The sequence below is a fragment of the Somniosus microcephalus genome, unplaced genomic scaffold, assembly GCF_052327205.1.
Source record: "Somniosus microcephalus isolate GS21.2 unplaced genomic scaffold, FLI_Smic_1.0 unresolved_chr1, whole genome shotgun sequence".
NCBI classification, from domain to species: Eukaryota; Metazoa; Chordata; class Chondrichthyes; order Squaliformes; family Somniosidae; genus Somniosus; species Somniosus microcephalus.
The window spans coordinates 162,789,141-162,811,194 of record NW_028225179.1 but is presented as its reverse complement, the minus strand read 5'-3'; the positions used below and the strand labels follow the sequence as shown (position 1 = coordinate 162,811,194).

Below are 22,054 nucleotides of genomic sequence, written 5' to 3'. Positions count from 1 at the left end.
CCAGGTCCTCACCACTCGCTGCGTAAAAAAGTTTTCCCTCACATCCCCCCTGTATCTCTTGCCCAAAACCTTAAATCTGTGTCCCCCAGTCCTTGTACCATCAACTAGTGGGAACAGCCTTTCCCCGTCTAGCCTATCCAAACCCGTCATAATCTTGTACACCTTTGTCAAATCACCCCTCAACCTACTTTGCTCTAATGAAAACAAATCCAGCTTCTCCAACCTGACCTTATAACTAAGATCCCCCATCCCCAGAAACATTCTAGTAAATCTCCTCTGCACCCTCTCAAGGGCCTTCACATCCTTCCTAAAGTGTGGTGACTAGAACTGGACACAATACTCTAGTTGTGGACTAACCAGCGCCTTACAAAGGTTCAGCATAACTTCTCCACTTCTCTACTTTTGTACTCAATACTGCAGCGCTCCGAAAGCTTGTGATTTCAAATAAAACTGTTGAACTATAACCTGGTGTTGTGTGACTTCTTACATCTATTTATGAAGCCCAAGATCCCATATGCTTTGCTAACCACTCTCTCAATATGTCCTGCCACCTTCCGGGACCTATGCACATTAACTCCCAGGACCCTCTGTTCCTGCACACACATTAAAACTGTGCCATTAAGTTTATATTGACTCTCCATGTTCCTTCTGGCAAAATGCATCACCTCACACTTCTCTGTATTAAATTGCATCTGCCGCTTGTCTGCCCATTCTGCTAGTCTTTCTATGTCCTGTTGCAGTCGATTGATATCACACCCCCAAGTTTGGTGTCATCAGCAAATTTAGAAATTCTACTCTGTATTCCAATATCCAGGTCATTTATATATGTCAAAAAAGCAGTGGCCCCAGCACAGACCCTTGGGGAACACCACTGTCTACCATCCTCCAGTCTGAAAAACAGCCATTTACCACAACTCGCTGTTTTCTGCCCTTAAGCCAATTCCTTATCCAAGCTGCCAGTGACCCACCTATTCCATGAGCCTCAATTTTGTTAACTAGCCTTCTATATGGTACTTTGTCAAACGCCTTCCAGAAATGCATGTAGACAACATCCATTGCATTCCCTTCATCAATCCTCCCTGTTACTTCATCAAAAAATTCAATTAGATTAGTCAAACACGATCTGCCTTTTACAAATCCGTGTTGGCTCTCCTTAATTAGCTTAAACCTCTCCAAGCGCCCGTTATATCCAGGAATATTTATGACTCAATCCTGCCCTTTTTTGAGCCAGGTCTCCGTTATCGCCATGACATCATATTTCCATGTGGCTATCTGCGCCTGCAGCTCACCAACCTTATTTACCATGCTTTGTGCGTTTACACACATGCACTGTAAACCTATCTTAGACCTTCTTGTATTCTCTCTTAGTCTGATCCCATCTATTACCTTACTCTGTCTTACTATAATGCTATCTGTCTCTCCCAATCCTTTGTTTCTCCTTTCTAATGCTACATCCTGGTGCCCATCCCCCTGCCAAATTAATTTAAACCCTCCCCAACAGCACTAACTTCTCGACTCTCCAGCCATGGGAGATAAAACCTCTCAATCACCCCTCAGAATCTTATGTTTCAATGAGATCACCTCTCATTCTTCTAAACACCAGAGAGTATAGGCTCAATCTCTCATCATAGGACACCCCTCTCATCCCAGGAATCAATCTGGTGAACCTTCGTTGCACCCTCTCTCTAAGGCATGTATATCCTTCCTTAGGTACAGAGCCAAAACTGTACACAGTACTCCAGGTGTGGTCTCTCCAAGGCCCTGTACAATTGTAGCAAGACTTCCTTACTCTTATACTCCAATCCCCTTGCAATAAAGGCCAACATGCCATTTGCCTTCCTAATTGCTTGCTGTACCTGCATGCTAACTCTGTGATTTGTGTACGAGGAAACCCAAATCCCTCTGAACAACAACATTCTCACTATTTAAAAAACATTCTGTTTTTCTATTCTTCCTGCCAAAGTGAATAACCTCACATTTCTCCACATTATACTCCATCTGCCACCTTCTTGCCCACTCACTTAACCTGTCTATATCCCTTTGCAGCCTCTTTGTGTCCTGCTGGTGGGTGGCTGCTCATTATCCTCGGTGTGATTTAATCCCCTTTCCTACTGAATACTGCGGACAGACAGGTTCACCTTGGGAACGGAATGGTCAGTGTGACATCACTTTCTAAACAAGAGCCCACAAGACAATAATAATAATAATTCAACTTTATTGTCATTGTACAATGCACAAGTACATGAACAACGAAATGTGATCTTGCAAGCTCCCATGAGTCCAGTACAAATAACATTAACATTAAACGTAAATAGCACTGTCCTGGGAGAAGCAAAGCCGCTGCGTCTGTGCGCGCCGCTATTCCATTTCCACCATTCCTCCTGTCTGACAATCTTCAGCCCAACGCCCGGGCCTGCTCACCAGCCACCCCTCCCGGGGCTCCTTCCGTGACCTTCTCACCAACCGCCCCTCCTCGGGGCTCCTTCCGTGACTTTCTGCACCTGGTCTTCCCTGATGGTCACCCCTCCAGGATACTAACCAGGCCTGGCTCTGCTTAGCTTCCAAGCCTTGCCAGTGACCCTGTCCCTAGTCCCAGGAACAGGGCCTGGGTTATCAATATGATAACAGGAATGGGTTATCAATAAATGTTAAAGGGGCTCAACGCCCTGAAGTTACACTGTGAATAAAGGAAATAAAATGCTGATCAATAATGGCTGAAGATAATGATTTCTCTCTGTGGAATGTGCGTGCACACATTAAGAATGACGAGCTTTGTACACACACAGCAAACACTGTGAGGCTCTTTTCAGTTGTGAACCCGCTGAGAGCTGGTGCATCCGGTGGGCATTAGGACCCTGCGGCCGCCCATCCGGCGGTGCTGTGAGGTCACGGTTCCAGGCTCTGTCTCACACAATCAGTGGGTCCCGCCAAAGCTCAATAGAAAATACTGCAGCAAAAACAATCCTGACCATTCACAAACTGGGAGCAATCGGCACAGCACAACACAAGTGTGAATTAGTAAACTTTAACACACAGAGTCTGTCACTAATTAGTGCAAAGTGCAGGGCACTATTGCTCACCTTCAGTCCTGTCCCTCAATCCCAGCTTCACTCTGGGGGATTGTTACAAGGTTCACCCCGTCCTTTCAACACAGATATTACCCACATAATCCCACATCAATTAGACATTGCACACAGCTTCTGACAGTTATTAACAAGACTAGACCGATGCTTCAAACCATTAAATAATTAAATAAATAAATCACCCCATCCCATCTCATCCAGGTGGATAAAACCCCAGACAGCTCCTTAGTAAGGATTCCTCTGGTTCCTCAGCATATATGTGTCAGGATACTGAAACCCAGCTTTCTCACGGTCCACTCCTGGAGGTCCCACTCCCTGAGCCTACAACCGTCAGCAGGGTCAGTGCTGGAGTTCCACAGCGGGAGTGATCCTAGAGTAACTGTCGGGATCGCACCCCGTGGATGTTCCGGGCCGTGTAGTTTTAGTTATCCTGGTGTCTAACATGCACACATCAATAAAACAGGGAATTCCTGGAAACACGCTGCAGGTCCTTCTTTATCTGGAGATCAAATGTCTGTTGTATAATTGTACCAGCAGTTAACAGGCTCCTGTGAACTCCTCCCTCTGCTATTTTAATGCAGACTTTAACCAATTTATTTTAAATGGGTTTATTTTAAATGAGCTAACATCTGCCTTAAAATGGTAGACTCAGGACTGTCACACACACATATTAAATCTACGTGGAATAATTACCAGTCATTTTTAGACTGGAAACTTAACCCTGCCATTTCACTTGCAGTCAGGAACAGATCGCAGTTTGACACCAATCTCTGATTTGACAGCACGTTTCCAGCATTCACCATTGTTCTTCCTGACTCTAAACACTGTTGTAAAGGAGCCTTCTGTTCCGTGCCTAGGAGCTCTGACCCATGGGAGAGAGCGGCTAGGACACATTCCTTACAGGCCTCAAGATTAAAGGGATATAGGTCTGCAAAGGGATATAGATAGACTAAGTGAGTGGGCAGTAAGGTGGCAGATGGAGTATAATGTAGGGAAATGTGAGGTTATTCACTTTGGTAGGAAGAATAGAAAAACAATATTTGTTAAATGGTGAGAAACTTTCAAATGTTGGTGTTCAGAGAGATTTGGGTGTCATGCAAGAAACACAGAAAGCTAGCATGCAGGTACAACAAGCAATAAGGAAGGCAAATGGCATGTTGGCCTTTATTGCAATGGGGTTGGAGTATAAGAGTGAGGAAGTCTTGCTCTAGTTGCACAGGGCCTTGGTGAGACCACACCTGGAGTACTGTGCACAGTTCTGGTCTCCTTATCTAAGGAAGGATATACTTGCCTTGGAGGCGGTGCAACGATGGTTCACTAGATTGAATCCTATGATGAGAGATTGTGTAGAATGGGCCTATACTCTGGAGTTGAGAAGAATGAGAGGTGATCCCATTGAAACATACAAGATTCAGAAGTGGATTGACAGGGTAGATGCTGAGAGATTGTTTCCCCTGGCTGGAGTGTCTAGAAATAGAGGGCATAGTCTCAGGATAAGGGGTCGGCCATTTAAGACTGAGATGAGGAGGAATTTCTTCACTCAGAGGGTTGTGAATCTTTGGAATTCTCTGCCCCAGAGCGCTGTGAATGCTGAGTCTTTGAGTATATTCAAGGCTGAGATTGATAGATTTTTGGACTCTAGGGGAATCAAGGGATATGGAGACTGGGTGGGAAAGTGGAGTTGAGGTGGATGATCAGCCATGATCTTGTTGAATGGTGGACCAGGCTCGAGGGGCCGTGTGACCTACTCCTGCTCCTAATTCTTATGATCTTTTCTTATGTTCTTAATCTGCCCGGCAACTTTCCTTTCAGTGAAGAGAGACGAGAAAGACCAAAGTGCCGTTTGCCCCTCTCAGTGTGGCCCTGAAGGACTGTGTCCAGGCTGTAGTTTTGTTCCCGCTGTACGATTCTCCCCCCCAGATTGTCCTTTCTGAGCTCCAGCCAGGTGATGCTAAACACTCAGGTGGGAACGTCAAAAATCCACAACAATGTGTTTAAAGCAAAGTTGATTTATTTGACATATATCCACAATATTAAACTCCAGCCCAGTTACAGGGGTTATTAACATCAGCAGAAACAAACCCCAACTGTCAGAATGAACACGATTCAGTCCTGGGTGTGATTAACAGCAGAAATAACAGCAGAATCCAACACCTGCAGTCACTTCTGAACTCGTTGGTGTCTCAGCAGGATGGATGACTGAGCGAATCCCTTTCCACACACGGGGCAGGTGAACGGTCTCTCCCCAGTGTGAAGTTGCTGGCGTGTCAGCAGGTTGGATGACTGAGTGAATCCCTTCCCACACTCGGAGCAGGTGAACTGCCTCTCCCCGGTGTGAACTCGCTGGTGCTGCAGCAGGTCAGATGACCGAGTGAATCCCTTCCCACACTCGGAGCAGGTGAACGGCCTCTCCCCAGTGTGAGTGCGCTGGTGCTGCAGCAGGTCAGATGACCGAGTGAATCCCTTCCCACACTCGGAGCAGGTGAACGGCCTCTCCATTCTAACATAAAGTTAATAAATTGAAATAAAGAATAGATTTGCCTTCCAAAGTTAGGCTTTATTAACTTTAAAATCGGCAGCATATCTTTCTACATCCAGTCCCAACTAAAGCTAGAAAAGGACTGAATTTAAGGTAGCCACAACACATCATGTGATCATCAACTACCAATGAGATTACAACACATATCCCAAGGCAGTTAACAAACAACGAATCACAATACTTTTACTAATCAAGGAATAATCACCACAGAGTGCGCTGGTGTAGTGAGGTGAGCTGATCTCCTGAACCCCGTACCGCAGTGAGAGCACCTGAATGGTCTCTTGTCAGTGTGAACACGTTGATGGCATGTCAGTTCCCTGGAACTTTTATAGCACTTTCCGCAATCCTGGCATTTAAAAGGTCTCTCGTCAGTGTGAACTCGCTGGTGCTGTAGCAGGTTGGATGACCGAGTAAATCCCTTCCCACACTCGAACCAGGTGAACGGAGTCTCCCCGGTGTGAACTCGCTGGTGTCAGCAGGTGGGATGAAGATGTGAATCACTTCCCACACACGGAGCAGGTGAACGGCCTCGCCCCAGTGTGAACTCGCTGGTGTGTCAGCAGGTCGGATGACCGAGTGAATCCCTTCCCAAACTCGAAGCAGGTGAACGGCCTTTCCCCGGTGTGAGTGCGTCGATGAGTTTCCAGCTCGAACGGGCAGTTGAATCACTTCCCACAGTCCCCACATTTATACGGTATCTCCCCGGTGTGACTACGCTTGTGTCTCGGCAGGTCAGAGGATCGGCTGAAGCCTCGTCCACACACAGAACACGTGTACGGTTTCTCCCTATTCTGAACGGTGCTTTCTGTTTCCATGCTCAAAGGTCCTGATGAATCGAGCGACTCTGTCAGATCTTGAAGTGATGTTTGGTTTGAGTTTCCCATCTGCAAATCATCCCCTTCTAACACCCTGTAAAATTAATTTAAAACAGGAAAAAGGGAGGGTGAGAGAGAACCCACAAAAACACAAAGGCAGGTTGTGAAATTGAGTTGAATGAATCTGGGATTCTGTGGGGCCGGCACTAGAACAAAATGACCATGAAAGCTGCCCGATTGTCGTAAAAACCCAACTGGTTCACTAATGTCCTTCAGGGAAGGGAACCCAAGTGAATCCCTTCCCACACTCAGAGAAGGTGAACGATCTCTCCCCAGTGTGATCTCATTGGTATATCAGCAGGTTGGATGACCGAGTGAATCCCTTCCCACACTCAGAGCAGGTGAACGGACTCTCCCCGGTGTGAAGTCACTGGTGATTCAGCAGGTGGGATGACCGAGTGAATCGCTTTCCACACGCGGAGCAAGTGAACGGCCTCTCCCCAGTATGAAGTCGCTGGTGATTCAGCAGTTGGGATGACTGAGTGAATCCCTTTCCACACTCGGAGAAGGTGAACGATCTCTCCCCAATGTGAACTCGTTGGTGTATCAGCAGGTTGGATGAACGAATGAATCCCTTCCCACACTTGGGAGTAGGTGAACAGCCTCTGCCCAGTGTGAGTGCGCTGGTGTACAGTGAGGTCAGATGATCGCCTGAACCCAGTCCCGCAGTAAGAGCACTTGAACGGTCTCTCGTCAGTGTGAAAACGCTGATGACACGTCAATTCCCCGGAACTTTTATAACACTTTCCACAGACCGGGCATTTAAAAGGTCTCTCCCCAGTGTGAACTCATTGGTGTATCAGCAGGTTGGATGACCGAGTGAATCCCTTCCCACACTCAGAGCAGGTGAACGGACCCTCCCCGGTGTGAAGTCGCTGGTGATTCAGCAGGTGGGATGACCGAGTGAATCGCTTTCCACACGCGGAGCAAGTGAACGGTCTCTCCCCAGTATGAAGTCGCTGGTGATTCAGCAGTTGGGATGACTGAGTGAATCCCTTTCCACACTCGAAGCAAGTGAACGGCCTCTCCCGGGTGTGACTGCACTTGTGACTCGACAGGTCAGAGTATAGGCTGAAGCCTCGTCCACACACAGAACACCTGTACGGTTTCTCCCCGCACTGAACGGTGCTTTCTGCTTCCATGTTCAAAGGTCCTGATGAATCGAGTGACTCTGTCAGATCTTGAAGTGATGTTTGGTTTGAGTTTCCTGTCTGCAAATCCTCCCCTTCGAACACCCTGCAAAATTAATTTGAAACAGGAAAAAGGGAGGGTGAGAAACCACAAAAACACAAAGGCAGGTTGTGAAATTGAGCTGAATTAATCTGGGAATTTGTGGGGCCGGCACTAGAAAAAAGTGACCATGAAATCTGCCAGATTGTCGTAAAAAACCCAAATGGGTCACTAAAGTCCTTCAGGGAAAGGAACCCGCCACCCGGTCTGGGCCGACACAAGACTCTGGCCTCTATGGGAGGAGAGAGAGCGAGGTGGGAGGGGGAGGGGTGAAGGAGAGCGACTTTATACATCTGCAACCCAACTAGAACTTTGACAGAACATCCCAAACACAGGACCTCCACCACCTAGAAGGACAAGGGCAGCAGGTGCATGGGAACACCATCACCTCTCAGTTCCCCTCCAAGTCACACACTATCCTGACTTGAGCATATATCGCCGTTCCTACATCATCGCTGGGTGAAAATCCTGGAACTCCTCACCTAATAGCATTCTGAGAGTACCTTCACCACACGGACTGCAGAGGTTCAAGAAGAAGGCCCAGCATCACCTTCTCAACGGGCAACTGGGGACTAGCAAAATGCTGGCCCTGCTTGTGACACCCACATCAAATGAATTTTAAAAATCTGTATATATAAAATGGATTGAAAGCCTCTACAGAAATACTTGTTCCTAAAATGATAATCTTTTATACTGTACGGACAGTGTCTGTTTAGCAACTTAATCTCTCCTAGAATCCACCTCCCTTCAATTCAATTCAATTTTATTTGCCATATGTACTAGTACAATGGAATGCTTACTCCCCGTTGGGACGCGTCAGCTATTCTTCCAGCGCCGTGTTCAGAAAGTCAATTCTTTGGCATCCAGTGGCAGTGGGAGCACGATGTTCCTCAGCCGCTCCGTCATCCTCGTCACCGCAGCCTCCTCCTCACTGTTGCCGGCTCGGCTCCACGTGTGGTGGCCTGCTTCTCCCGCTCACCCTCTGGCCAGAATTCCCGGCTCCCCTCCTCCCAGTCGGACTGCAAGTCGTCATGGCTGCGGCTGCTGCTCGATGCGCTGCGCTGCCTCCGCCCGACTCGCCGAACACATCCTCCGGTCGCCGCGGCCTCCACCTCACCATCGCCGGCTCCACAGTCCGACGGCCCGGGGCCTGCTTCTCCCGCTTCCGGTCCGGCCTCTGGCCGCCATGCTCGGCTCCCCTCCTCCCAGTCGGAATGCACAGTCCCACATTGGAAATTGTTGGGTCCCACTGGGCTTAGCAGTACTGAGGGTTAAACCCAGCAGCTTCTCCCCCCTCTCCACTCCAGCTCAAACTGATCCAACAAGAAAGCCCTACACAGGAGGCCAGGGACCGAGTTCCACATCCACCGCCCACCCTGATGCTAACCGGCTCTGAATTGCTCCCTCTGCTGTATAAATGCAAGTTGTTGTGTTTCTTGTCTGGGGGAGGTGCTTCACCCTGGGGTTAATGGTGCCGGGGTCCTGGCTGCACGTCCACCGGCTCTGACTCGGGGCCTGAGACCCACACTCGGTGTTGCTGAGGGATTCCAACCCTGAGAGTGTACATGGGGATTCTAACCCTGGGACTGTACATGGGGATTCCAACCCTGGGACTGTACATGGGAATTCTAACCCTGGGACTGTACATGGGGATTCTAACCCTGGGACTGTACATGGGGATTCTAACCCTGGGACTGTACATGGGGATTCCAACCCTGGGACTGTACATGGGGATTCCAACCCTGAGACTGTACATGGGGATTCCAACCCTGGGACTGTACATGGGGATTCTAACCCTGGGACTGTACATGGGGATTCCAACCCTGGGACTGTATATGGGGATTCTAATCCTGGGACTGTACATGGGGATTCCAACCCTGGGACTGTACATAGGGATTCTAACCCTGGGACTGTACATGGGGATTCCAACCCTGGGACTGTACATGGGGATTCCAACCCTGGGACTGTACATGGGGATTCTAACCCTGGCACTGTACATGGGGATTCTAACCCTGGCACTGTACATGGGGATTCTAACCCTGGCACTGTACATGGGGATTCTAACCCTGGGACTGTACATGGGGATTCCAACCCTGGGACTGTACATGGGGATTCTAACCCTGGGAATGTACATGGGGATTCTACCCCTGGGACTGTACATGGGGATTCCAACCCTGGGACTGTACATGGGGATTCTACCCCTGGGACTGTACATGGGGATTCTAACCCTGGGACTGTACATGGGGATTCCAACCCTGGGACTGTACATGGGGATTCCAACCCTGGCACTGTACATGGGGATTCCAACCCTGGGACTGTACATGGGGATTCTAACCCTGGGACTGTACATGGGGATTCCAGCCCTGGGACTGTACATGGGGATTCCAACCCTGGGACTGTACATGGGGATTCTAACCCTGGGACTGTACATGGGGATTCCCACCCTGGGACTGTACATGGTGATTCCAACCCTGGGACTGTACATGGTGATTCCAACCCTGGGACTGTACATGGGGATTCTAACCCTGGGACTGTACATGGTGATTCCAACCCTGGGACTGTACATGGGGATTCCAACCCTGGGACTGTACATGGGGATTCCAGCCCTGGGACTGTACATGGGGATTCCAACCCTGGGACTGTACATGGGGATTCCAGCCCTGGGACTGTACATGGGGATTCCAACCCTGGGACTGTACATGGGGATTCCAGCCCTGGGACCGTACATGGGGATTCCCACCCTGGGACTGTACATGGGGATTCCCACCCTGGGACTGTACATGGTGATTCCAACCCTGGGACTGTACATGGGGATTCCAACCCTGGGACTGTACATGGGGATTCCAACCCTGGGACTGTACATGGGGATTCTAACCCTGGGAATGTACATGGGGATTCTAACCCTGGGACTGTACATGGTGATTCCAACCCTGGGACTGTACATGGGGATTCCAACCCTGGGACTGTACATGGAGATTCCAGCCCTGGGACTGTACATGGGGATTCCAACCCTGGGACTGTACATGGGGATTCCAACCCTGGGACTGTACATGGGGATTCCAACCCTGGGACTGTACATGGGGATTCTAACCCTGGGACTGTACATGGGGATTCTAACCCTGGGACTGTATATGGGGATTCCAACCCTGGGACTGTACATGGGGATTCCAACCCTGGGACTGTACATGGGAATTCCAACCCTGGGACTGTACATGGGGATTCTAACCCTGGGACTGTACATGGGGATTCTAACCCTGGGACTGTACATGGGGATTCCAACCCTGGGACTACATGGGGATTCTAACCCTGGGACTGTACATGGGGATTCTAACCCTGGGACTGTACATGGGGATGCTGACCCTGGGACTGTACATGGGGATTCTAACCCTGGGACTGTACATGGGAATTCCAACCCTGGGACTGTACATGGGGATTCTAACCCTGCGACTGTACATGGGGATTCTAACCCTGGGACTGTACATGGGGATGCTGACCCTGGGACTGTACATGGGGATTCTAACCCTGGGACTGTACATGGGAATTCCAACCCTGGGACTGTACATGGGGATTCTAACCCTGCGACTGTACATGGGGATTCTAGCCATAGAGTCATAGAGTTATACAGCGCAGAAAGAGGCCCTTTGGCCCATCGTGTCCGCGCCGGCCATCAAGCCCTGTCTGTTCTAATCCCATTTTCCAGCACTTGGTCCGTAGCCTTGTATGCTATGGCGTTTCAAGTGCTCATCTAAATGCTTCTTGAATGTTGTGAGGGTTGCTGCCTCTACCACCCTTTCAGGCAGTGAGTTCCAGATTCCAACCACCCTCTGGCTGAAAAAGGTTTTCCTCAAATCCCCTCTAAACCTCCTGCCCCTTACCTTGAAACTATGGCCCCCTCGTTATTGACCCCTCTACTAAGGGGAAAAGTTCCTATATACCCTATCTATGCCCCTCATAATTTTGTACACGTCAATCAGGTCCCCCCTCAGCTTTCTCTGCTCCAAGGAAAACAACCCCAGCCTGTCCAGTCTCTCCTCATAGCTGAAGTGCTCCAGCCCAGGTAACATCCTGGTGAATCTCTTCTGCACCCTCTCCAATGCAATCACATCCTTCCTATAGTGTGGTGACCAGAACTGCGCACAATATTCCAGCTGTGGCCTAACTAGCGTTTTGTCCAGCTCCATCATAACCTCCCTGCTCTTATATTTATGCCTCGGCTAATGAAGGCAAGTATCCCATATGCCTTTTAACCTGTCCTGCTGCCTTCAGGGCTCTATGTGCATGCACACCAAGGTCCCTCTGATCCTCTGTCATTCCTAGGGTCCTATCATTCATTGTGTATTCCCTTGCCTTGTTAGTCCTCCCAAAATGCATCACCTCACACTTTTCAGGGTTAAATTCCATTTGCCACTGTTCTGCCCATCTAACCAACCCGTCTATATCATCCTGTAGCCTGAGGCTTCCCTCCTCGCTATTTACCACTCCACCAATTTTCGTGTCATCTGCAAACTTACTGATCATACCTCCTACATTCATATCTAAATCATTAATGTACACTACAAACAGCAAGGGACCCAGCACCGATCCCTGCGGTACACCACTGGACACAGGCTTCCAGTCACAAAAACAACCTTCGACCATCACCCTCTGCCTCTTGCCACTAAGCCAATTTTGGATCCAATGTGCCAAATTGCCCTGGATCCCATGGGCTCTTACCTTCTTGACCAGTCTCCCATGCGGGACTTTGTCAAAAGCCTTACTGAAGTCCAAGTAGACTACATCAACTGCACTATCTTCATCCACACACCTAGTCACCCCCTCGAAAAATTCAAATTGGTTAGACATGCTCTCCCCCTGACAAAGCCATGCTGACTATCCTTGCCTCTTCAAGTGGAGACTAATTATATCCCTCAGAATTTTTTCCAATAATTTCCCTACCACTGATGTTAGGCTCACTGGCCTGTAATTCCCTGGTTTATCCCTACTACCCTTCTTGAATAATGGTACTACGTTAGCTGTTCTCCAGTCCTCTGGCACATCCCCTGTGGCCAGAGAGGTTCTGAAAATTTGTGTCAGAGCCCCTGGAATCTCTTCCCTTGCCTCACACAGCAGCCTGGGATACATCTTGTCTGGTCCTGGGGATTTATCCACTTTTAAGCCCGTTAAAACCGCTAGTACCTCCTCCCTCTCAATGCTAATTTGTTCAAGTATATCACAATCCCCCTGCCTGATTTCTATGCCTACATCGCCCTTCTCCATAGTGAACACAGATGCAAAATATTCATTTACAATCTCACCTACATCTTCCTGCTCTACACACAGATTGCCACTTTGGTCCCTAATGGGCCCTACTCTTTCCCTGGTTATCCTCTTGCCCTTACTATACTTAAAAAACACCTTGGGATTTTCCTTTATTTTGCCAACCAGTGTTTTTTCATGCCCCCTCTTCGCCCACCTAATTTCTTTTTTAATTACCCCCCTGCACTTTCTATACTCCTCTAGGGCTTCCGCTGTTTTTAGTCCTTTGTACCTGCCAAAAGCCTCCCTTTTTTCCCTAATCCATTCTTGTATATCCCTTGACATCCAGGGTTCCCTGGACTTGTTGGTCCCACCCTTGACCTTTACGGGAACATGTTGGCGTTGTACTCTCTCTATTTCCTTTCTGAATGACTCCCACTGCTCTGATGTGGATTTTCCTACAAGTAGCTGATCCCAGTCCACTTTGGCCAGATCATATTAAAATCGGCCTTCCCCCCAATTTAGAACCTTTATTTCCGGTCCATCTTTGTCCTTTTCCATTACTACCTTAAAGCTCACCGAATTATGGTCACTGTCACCAAAATGTTCTCGTACTGACACTTCTACCACTTGCCCGGCTACATTCCTTAGAATTAGGTCCAGTACCGCCCCCTCTCTTGTAGGACTTTCTACATGCTGGCTCAAAAAGTTCTCCTGGATGCACTTTAAGAATTCTGCACCCTCTAAGCCTTTCACACTCTGACTATCCCAGTTAATATTGGGGAAGTTGAAATCCTCTATTATTATTACCCTATTATTTCTACATTTCTCTGAGATTTGCCTACATATCTGTTCCTCTATCTCCCCCTGACTGTTTGGGGGCCTATAGTACACTCCCAGCAAAGTGCTTGCCCCCCTTTTTGTTTTTAAGTTCTACCTATATGGCCTCATTAGAGGAACCTGCCAAGATATCATCCCTCCTTACAGCAGTAATTTACTCCTTGATTAATATTGCGACACCCCCTCCTCTTTTACACCCCCCTCTGTCTCGCCTGAAGATTCTATACCCCGGAATATTGAGCTACCCGCCCTGCACCTCCCTCAACCATGTCTCTGTGATAGCAACAATATCATACTTCCACGTGTTCATCAACACCTTCAATTCATCTGCCTTACTCGCAAGACTCCTTGCATTAAAATAAATGCTATCCAGCCTTGCCATACTCCCTTGTGCCATTACATATTTGCTCTGCGTTCCAGACTGACTTGTTTTTTTTCCCTCTATATTTGGCTGTGCATCACCCCCTACTATAGCTCCACTCCGTATCCCATCCCCCTGCCAAGTTAGTTTAAACCCCTCCCCCACAACAGTACTAGCAAACCTCATCCAAGGATGTTGGTCCCGTTCAGGTGCAACCCGCCCGACTTGTACAGGTCCCACCTTCCCCAGAAACAGACCCAGTGATCCAGGAAACTAAAGCCCTCCCTCCTGCACCAACTCTTTAGCCACGCATTCATCTGCTCTATCCTCCTATTCCTACACTCACTAGCACGTGGCACCGGGAGTAATCCAGAGATTACAACCTTTGAGGTCCTGCTTTTTAATCTGCTACCTAGCTCCCTAAATTCTTGCTGCAGGACCTCATCCCTCTTTCTACCTATGTCGTTGGTCCCAATGTGAACCACAACCTCTGACTGTTCACCCTCCCCCTTCAGAAGGCCCTGCAGCCGTTCAGTGACATCCTTGACCCTGGCACCAGGGAGGGAAAAAACCATCCTGGAGTCACGTCTGCGGCTGCAGAAATGCCTGTCTGCACCCCTCACTATTGAGCCTCCTACCACTATTGCCCTTCCACTCTTACTCCTCCCCCCTTGTGCAGCTGAGCCACCCACAGTGCCGTGAACATGGCTCTGGCTGCACTCCCCAGAGGAACCGCCACTTTCACTGTTTTTTAACACGGAAAAACGGTTGTTGAGTGAGATGCACGCTGGGGCTTTCCTGACTACCTGCCTGCCCCCACTTCTGCAGCCAGAGACACAAGTCTGCATTTTCTTCAACACACATCAACAACATTAGAAGCAGGTAGGAACACTATGGCCTTCCCGGGGCAGCACAAACCACGAGTCTCCAGACTTATCTTATCCCAACACCATATTTCTGATCGAAACATTCTACGATGAAAATATCCAAGGCCAGTTGGTTGCAAACACCAGCTGTTGCTCAGTGAAATCTCTCTCTCTAATGATACCAGCCACATTTCCCCCGATATCGAATGAACTAAACATGAACACCTTTCAGAAGCTGAATTAACCGAGGTCCATATGCCAACACCCCTCTCATCTTCCATTCACTTCAATTGAAAGGAAACCGACAGATTGGACCAGTCGGGATTTGAAAGATATTTACAACACATTCTAGATGTTCTTAGAGTTGGGATCTTTCTCTACTCTGTCCACTCGAGGAGTTAGATAACAGACTTTCTCCTGTGAATATAGAGCTGGGGTATTGGGCCGTGATGTGTTCACTTGTTCATCTTGTTGACTCTAAACCTTTGCCAATTATTTGATGTGATCTGTTTGCTTGTACGTATTTTTTTTAATGCCCTTGCTGAGTGGACTCAAATTTAAATTGAAAGCAGGTTTGCAGGCGTGACGCTCTATTCACACATCGAAGGTGAGACACACGCTAAGTCCAGTAGCTGAAAGTGATTAACAGACTGGGTTTTGTGTTTAGTGATCCCGGGCGTGTAACTGAGACCTTCCCTGGATTCAAAGGCTAGGAGAAGCACTCTGGAAGGTATGGGGAGCTGGGACTTGTCCATGAGAGCAACCGAAGGTATGAGAACTGAAATAATCGAATTAAAAAAGAGAAAAGGCCCAAAAATGGAGCAGTCAGTAACAGGACATCAATTAGTCTCCTCTTATCTTGGAGACATCAAATATTGACACACTGTATTATTTGAAATATCAAAATATTAAACTCCAACATCAGCAGAATCAACCTCCAACTGTCAGAATGAATACGATTCAGTCCATGATACGATTAACACTAGCAATAGCAGCAGAATCCAACCCCTGCAGTCACTTGTGAACTCGTTGGTGTGTCAGCAGGTGGGATGACTGAGCGAATCCCTTCCCACATTCGGAGCAGGTAAACGGCCTCTCCCCGGTGTGAACTCTCTGGTGAATTAGAAGGTTGGATGACCGAGTGAATCCCTTCCCACATTTGGAGCAAGTGAATGGCCTCTCCCCAGTGTGAACACGCTTGTGTGTCAGCAGGGTGGATGACTGAGTGAATCCCTTCCCACACATGGAGCAAGTGAACGGCCTCTCCCCAGTGTGAACTCGCTGGTGTCTCAGCAGGCTGGATGACAGAGTGAATCCCTTGCCACACTCAGAGCAGGTGAACGGTCTCTCCCCAGTGTGAACTCGCTGGTGTGTCAGCAGGCTGGATGACTGAGGGAATCCCTTACCACACTCAGTGCAGGTGAACGGTTTCTCCCCAGTGTGAACTCGCTGGTGTTTGAGCAGGTGGGAGGACTGAATGAATTCCTTACCACACTCAGAGCAAGTGAACGGCCTCTCCCCAGTGTGAACTCGCTGGTGTTTCAGCAGACTGGATAACAGAGTGAATCCCTTCCCACACTCAGAGCAAGTAAACGGCCTCTCCCCAGTGTGAACTCGCTGATGAGTTACAAGGTAGGATGAACAAGTGAATCCCTTCCCACACTCATAGCAGGTGAATGACCTCTCCCCAGTGTGAAGTTGCTGGTGTCTCAGCAGGCTGGATGACGAAGGGAATCCCTTCCCACACATGGAGCAGGTGAACGGCCTCTCCCCAGTGTGAATGCGCTGGTGTGTCAGCAGGGTGGATGACTGAGTGAATCCCTTCCCACACACGGAGCAGGTGAACGGCCTCTCCCCGGTGTGAACTCGCTGGTGTATCTGCAGGTGGGATGAATTGGTGAATCCCTTCCCACACACAGAGCAGGTGAACGGTTTCTCCCCGGTGTGAAAGCTCCGATGAATTTCCAGCTTAGACGGGGAACTGAATCCCTTCCCACAGTCCCCACATTTCCACGGTTTCTTCATGGTGTGGGTGTCCTTGTGTCTCTCCAGGTTGGACGATCAGTTGAAGCCTCGTCCACACACAGAACACGTGTACGGTTTCTCCCGCTGTGAATGGTGTGATGTTTTTTCAGGCTGTGTAACTGGTTAAAGCTCTTTCCATAGACAGTGCACTGGAACACTCTCACTTGGGTGTGTGTGTCTCGGTGCTTTTCCAGTCACACTGATGTTGGAAATATTTTCCCACAGACAGAACAAACAAATATTTCTCGTTCCACATTCAAAGGCCGATGATATTCAGGTCCTGATGAATCAAGTGACTGTCAGAATTTGACATGATGTCTGGTTTGAGTTTCTCATCTGCAAATCCTCCACTTCTAATACCCTGTAAAAGGTGTTTACAAAATTCATCACTGTAATTACATGAAAGAAATTTAGAACAGACCATTCTAGTTTCTAGAGAACATTCTTTCCTCTCTTGTTCCTCCAAAGCTGTAAATCCTCATCCCACACACTGTCCCTCCTCCCTGAGCTGAAATCCACACTCAGCGCAAATCTCAGGTTTGTCCTCTGCAACCAGTTTTCCCCACGAAATCTGGTTGGTTTTTTTCTACACTCACTGGGTTCAGTTCACTCACTTGTTCCCTGAAGCCCCTACTTTGGTCCTTTACAAAGATGGCCGCGCATGCGCTCTAATGCTCCACGAAGTAAGATGGCTGAGCACAAACCCTCAGCTTTCCATCACAAAGATGGTGGCCCTTAACCTAGGCCTGTTCCCGGGAAAATGCCCCGGAGCTCCAATCGCGGAACCTGTAGGTTCTCATTCGGGGATTACGGCCTACAGCAGGCGTTTATGAAGCTCACCCGTCGGGTGCGTTACCTCCTTGCGCCCCGCTGATTCGTAATCGGTGCAAAACTGCGTCTGCAACCTTTCTGCGTTTGTCCCACGCGCCCAGCTCTGAGCACAGTGACAGTGCGCATGCTCCAAATATAAGCGGGCACTGCGTCTGCGCACTGGGCTCCTCCAATATGGATAGGGCACATTCTCCGCCGCGCGGCATGCTGGGGAATAGCGCCGCCATTGAAAGCTCTAATTACATACACAGATTCATAGAAGATAGGAGCAGGAGTAGGCCATTCGGCCCTTCGAGCCTGCTGCGCCATTCAATGAGATCATGGCTGATCATCCAAATTTAGTACCCGGTCCCTGCCTTCTCCCCATATCCCTTGATCCCTTTAGCCTTAAGAAATATATCCAACTCTTTCTTGAATATACTTAATGAACTGGCCTCCACCGCCCTCTGTGGCAGAGAATTCCACAGGTTCACCACTCTCTGGGTGAAGAAATTCCTCCTCATTTCAGTCCTAAATGGTTTACCCCTTATCCTTAGACTATGACCCCTGGTTCTGGACTCCCCGGCCATCAGAAACATCCTTCCTGCATCTAGCCTGACAGAATTTTATAGGTTTCGATGAGATCCCCTCTCAATCTTCTAAACTCCAGTGAGTATAAGCCCAATCGACACAATCTCTCCTCATACGTCATTCCTGCCATCCCAGCTATCAGCCTGGTAAATCTTCGCTGCACTCCTTCCATGGCAAGAACGTCCTTCCTCAGGTAAGGCGACCAAAACTGCACACAATACTCAAGGTGTGGTCTCACCAAGGCCCTGTACAACTGCAGCAAGACATCCTTGTTCTTGTACTCGAACCCTCTTGCTACGAAGGCCAACATACCATTTGCCTTCTTAACCGCCTGCTGCACCTGCATGCTTACCTTCAGCGACTGGTGTACAAGATCACCCAGGTCTCTTTGCACTTCCCCTTCTCCCAATCTATTACCATACAAATAATAATCTGCCTTCCTGTTTTTGCCACCAAAGTGGATAACCTCACATTTATCCACATTATAGTGCATTTGCCATGTTTCTGCCCAATCACCCAACCTGTCCAAATCGTGCTGGAGTTTCACGACATCCTCCTCACAGCATACCCTCCCCCCCAGCTTTGTGTCATCTGCAAATTTGGAGATATTACATCCAATTCCCTCGTCCAGATCATTAATATATATTGTGAACAGCTGGGGTCCTAGGACCGATCCTTGCGGTACCCCACTAGTCACTGCCTGCCACTCGGAAAATGACCCATTTATTCCAACTCTTTGCTTTCTGTCCGCCAACCAGTTCTCTATCCAAGTCAATACCTTGCCCCCAATCCCATGTGCCTTAATTTTGCACGCTAATCTCTTATGCGGGACCTTATCGAAAGCCTTCTGAAAGTCCAAATACACCACATCCACTGGTTCTCCCTTATCTATTTTACCGGTTACATCCTCAAAAAATTCCAGTAGATTAGTCAAGCATGATTTACCTTTTGTAAATCCATGTTGACTTTGTCCGATCCAGTCACTGCTTTCCAAGTGCACTGCTATTACATCTTTTATAATGGACTCTAGCATTTTCCCCACTACCGATGTCAAGCTTACCGGTCTATAATTCCCCGCCTTTTCTCTACCATCTTTTTTGAATAGTGGGGTAACATTAGCTACCCGCCAATCCATGGGTACCGTTCCAGAGTCTATCGAGTTCTGGAAGATGACCAGCAATGCATCTACTATTTCTAGGGCCACTTCCTTAAGTACCCTGGGATGTAGATTATCAGGCCCTGGGGATTTATCGGCCTTCAGTCCCATCAATTTTCCTAACACCATTTCCCTACAAATACTGATTTCTTTCAGTTCCACCCTTTCATCAGACCCTATGTTCCCCGGCATCTCTGGGAGGTTATTTGTGTCCTCCTTTGTGAAGACAGAACCAAAATATGTATTTAGTTGGTCTGCCATTTCTTTGTTCCCCATTATAAATTCCCCCGATTCTGACTGCAAGGGACCTACGCTTGACTTCACCAATCTTTTTCTCTTCACATATGTATAAAAGCTTTTACAGTCAGTTTTTATGTTCTCTGCAAGCTTACTCTCATATTCTATTTTCCCTTTCTTAATTAATCCCTTTGTCCTCCTTTGTTGAATCCTAAACTGCTCCCAATCCTCAGGATTATTGCTTTTTCTGGCCAACTTATATGCCCTCCCCTTTGACCTTATGCTATCCCTAATTTCCCTTGTTAGCCACGGTTGGTTCACCTTTTTTGTTTTATTTTTATGCCAAACTGGGATGAACAAATTCTGTAGTTCATCCATTCGGTCTTTGAATGTTTGCCATTGCCTATCCACTGTCAACCCTTTGAGTGCCATTCCCCAATCAATCCTACCCAAGTCGCTCCTCAGACCATCATAGTTTCCTTTATTTAAATTGAGCACCCTAGTCTCCGAGTCAACTACTTCATTCTCCATCTTAATGAAGAATTCGATCATATTATGATTGCTCCGACCCAAGGGGCCTCTTACAACAAGATTGCTAATTAATCCTTTCTCGTTACATAATACCCAGTCTAAGATGGCCTGATCTCTGGTTGGTTCCTCGACATATTGGTCCAGGAAACCATCCCGTAAACACTCCAGGAATTCCTCCTCCACAGTATTGTTACTCACTTGGTTGGCCCAATCTATATGTCGATTAAAGTCACCCATGATGAATGAAGAATGAGTTTCTGTGCTCCGAGTGAGAGAAAATTCATCAATAAATCACACAGAAACCCAAGTGCACGGGCACTCTGCCATGGTTCAGTCCTGGATGTGATTAATAACAGAATCCAAACCCCTGCAGTCTCATGTGAACTCACTGGAGTCTCAGCAGGTGGGGTGAATTTCTTCCCACACACAGGATATTGAAACAGTCTCTCTCCAGTATCAATGCGCTGATCGTGTATCAGCTGCTTTGAACTTTGAAAGCTTTTCTCACAGTCAGCGTATTTAAAACAACTGTTCTCAATGTGGACACTCTGGAGTATCAACAGTTGGGACAACGGAGTGAGTCCCTTCCCACACGTGAAGTATATAAACGGTCTCACTCCGGTGTGTCAGTAAATGGGATGGTCATAATAACATAAGAAATAGGAGCAGGAGTAGGCCATACGGCCACACGGCCCCCCGAGCCTGCTCCGCCATTCAATAAGCTCATGGCTGATCATCGACCTCAACTCAACTTTCCCGCCTGATCTCCATATCCCTTGAATCCCCTAGAGTCCAAAAATGCATCTATCACAGCCTTGAATACAATCAAAGACTCAGCATTCACAGCTCTCTGGGGTAGAGAATTCCAAAGATTCACAACCCTCTGAGTGAAGAAATTCCTCCTCATCTCAGTCTTAAATGGCCGACCCCTTATCCTGAGACAATGGCCCCTAGTTCTAGACACTCCAGCCAGGGGAAACACTGGAGCTGGTTTCACCACCATGACCATTCCCCATACTGAGGCTCTCTGATTCTCATTTTATAGACTCAGTGTAAGTGGTCCCTGGATTTGATGCCTCAGTTTAAGTGAACCCTGGGTTTGGTTTCTTAATATAAGTGGTCCCTGGATTTGGTGTCACACTGTAAGTGCTCCTTGGATTTGGTGTCACAGTCTAAGTTGTGAGTCAGTCAGTATGACCACTCAGAGTTCTTGGACAAGACACAAATAGGCAGCAGCCAGTATGTTTGAGCAATAGATCAGATTTATTAAGCTTACAGCACAATCAATACTTTAGATTAGGCGATAGTAATGAATAGGTCACAGCTCTTGGTTTCTGGAGCCCTTCGGACACAGGCAACGTCGTCGCGGGCCTGTTCCTTATCTTCGCAGCAAAATCTGGTGTGAAACTGTTCTTTGATTATCGAAGTTTTAACCCATGCCTTATCAACAGTTCGGTTGGCCAGTGTCCATATATGGTCTTTAACAAAATCACCTTTTTTAATTGGTTCTAATGGTCAAAATACCATGGTCACTCAGGTTAAGACTAGTAACCTGGCCACTCCTTTTCCAGTATATTTCCATTAACCCTGTTCCGCTGTTGTGTTATCTTGTTTATAGCTTTTCACCCCATTGGAATGTACTTTATCTCTTTCATTTCCAGCTTCAAGCAGTAGA

At 48.0% G+C, this 22,054-nt stretch overlaps 1 pseudogene across 1 annotated transcript; it reads right to left on the bottom strand.

Moving 5' to 3' along the window:
- Positions 1–6,829: 6,829 nt before the first annotated feature.
- On the bottom strand, positions 6,830–17,993 carry LOC147096433 (uncharacterized; annotated as a pseudogene). Its single transcript, XR_015074914.1, has 3 exons — positions 17,911–17,993; positions 16,056–17,415; positions 6,830–7,540 (listed from the first exon to the last, which is right to left on the bottom strand). The product of XR_015074914.1 is annotated as an uncharacterized LOC147096433 (transcript).
- Positions 17,994–22,054: the final 4,061 nt, after the last annotated feature.